Here is a 2,210-nt window from a genome sequence, read left to right as displayed (position 1 = left end):
AGAGATACGTTTTTATAAATAATCATTTTTGTCTTCTTTCCTGGGGTTCTGGACATGTTTTGAGGTTAGCCACTCAGGTTTCCTGGTGGAGTCACAGGGGCCAGCTCAGGAGTTGAATCTGGGCGTGTGACCTCAGAGGACAACACCCACGTGGAGAGGTAGTGCAGGCGCTGAGCTTGGGCTGCCCCGTGGCGGGGAGTGCGGGTGGGACCAGTGAGGGGAGGATATTGGGGAGGAGGAGGTGATCCAGGTGGATGCTGGGGAGGAGGGAGTGGTTTTCAGTACTCTGGGCTCAAGGCCAAGGTTCTTGGTGATTTGGAAGAGCAGATTCTGGGGTTTATATGTGGTGGGGAGCAAAAATGTGTGGAGTGTGCTTAACAGAAAAACTGGGCGGAGGAAATCGGAGTTGCTGAGCACAGACCTCTGTTGCAAGGGTTTTGCTGCAAAGGGGCAACAGAAGATTGTTTATTCACATGTTTTTTAAGATGCAAGAAATTAGAACCAGTCCCGTGCTGGCAGCGCTGACATCTTGGGGAGAAGGCTTAGAAGAGAGGCTGTTGCTGTGCACGTTGGTGGTGGTTGGCAAGAGGGCCGAGAGGTGTGGTCCAGGGTGGTCTGAGGCTTTCCTCAGGGGAGTAGGAAGCCTGCTCTTGCTGGGGGAGGCGGGGAGCTGCTGGAGGTTTGGGAGCGGGGGCGTGAGAGGGAGTCGGCCCAGCCACTCTCCCTCTTCTGGAGATCAGGGAGTGGGGCTCAAAGTTCTAGCCCGTTAATCACTTGATTGGTCATCCTGGCCACCAAGTCCCCTTGGGAGGGGCCCGGAAGTCGCCTTCAATAATAAGACCTGATTTCACCTTTGCTCTGAAGCAGCTTTTTAGGAACTGTGGATGAAGACCAAAAATGTATTCTTTTTTTTTTTTTTTTTTTTTAAAGATTATTTATTTATTTATTTGACAGAGAGAGATCACAAGTAGGCAGAGAGAGAGAGAGAGGAGGAAGCAGGCTCCCTGCTGAGCAGAGAGCCCGATGCGGGACTCGATCCCAGGACCCTGAGATCATGACCTGAGCCGAAGGCAGCGGCTTAACCCACTGAGCCACCCAGGCGCCCCCAAAAATGTATTCTTATAAATCATTGTGTCACATTTAATAGACACTTAGGAAAAGTCTTTTTGGCTACTACTGTGGGAAGATAGAGTGTGCATGTGTGTGTGCGTGTATGTGTCACCGTGCGTGAGTGAGAGTGCGCGTGTATGTGCGTGAAGGAGGCGCTGCTGGTGCAGGAGTGGGAGGGTGCCTGTGTTCGAACTGGGTGCATCTGGAGGTGCAGTTCTGGGGCTCCCGGACCCTGGCTGGACTGTGATGTCTGGAAGTGGGCCGGGGGGCTGGTGATCACCCCAGGGGACTCCTTGAGGCCTTTGTGAAGGACAGCAAAAATAAGAGTGGGGCCTGGCAAGTGGGAAGCATAATTGAGGAGCAGTTAGCAAAATGTTTTTATTGGAACAGAGTAGTGGGAAATGGTTCTAGACAGGCGCACTCTCCGGAACACAAGTCACTAGCCTCACATGGCTGTCGAGGGCTGAAGTGTGGCTTGTGGCGTGGAATGTTAAACGTTATTTAATCTTGATGAACTTAAATGTAGATAGCCGCAGTGGCCTGTAGCAACGGTCTTGTACAGCACAGGTCTGGAAGGTGTTAGTCTAAGGGGCAGCCCTTTATTTGGGGGATACCATGTGAGGTGATGTTGGCTGGCCTTGTGGGAGATTCTTGAGTGTGGCCAAGGGGGTGAGATGGATTGGGGGAGAGGAGGCCGAAAGCACGGAGAGTCTTCTGTTGTTTAACCCACGGCCAGCAAGAGGGAATTCAGTCCTGAGTGTGCGTTAGAGGCTGTGAAGTGCGGGAATACGGGACTGGTGTCTGCTGCTGAGACCCATGGGGGCAACCTGGTCTCAGGTCACGGGGAGGGGCCCAGGAGCGCCCCACACTCTTGAGCAGGGGCAGCGCAATGTGCTGCTGCCACAAACAGGATGGTTGTGTGGCGCACGTGTGTGCAGCGTTTGGGAAGGAGATCTGAGCAGGGGAGTTCTGTGAGGCGTACCGTCCGGGGCAGGGCCTCCTGGCCTTTGGGTGAGAAGTGGTCAGAGCAGAGGTTCTGCACTTAGCTCCGGAGAAGGCATAGTGGAAACAGTGGAAAAAGAACCAGGAGCTCAAAGGGT

This window comes from Mustela erminea, chromosome 16 (assembly GCF_009829155.1).
Source record: "Mustela erminea isolate mMusErm1 chromosome 16, mMusErm1.Pri, whole genome shotgun sequence".
In the NCBI taxonomy this organism is placed as follows: Eukaryota; Metazoa; Chordata; class Mammalia; order Carnivora; family Mustelidae; genus Mustela; species Mustela erminea.
This window is presented reverse-complemented; position numbering follows the sequence as displayed.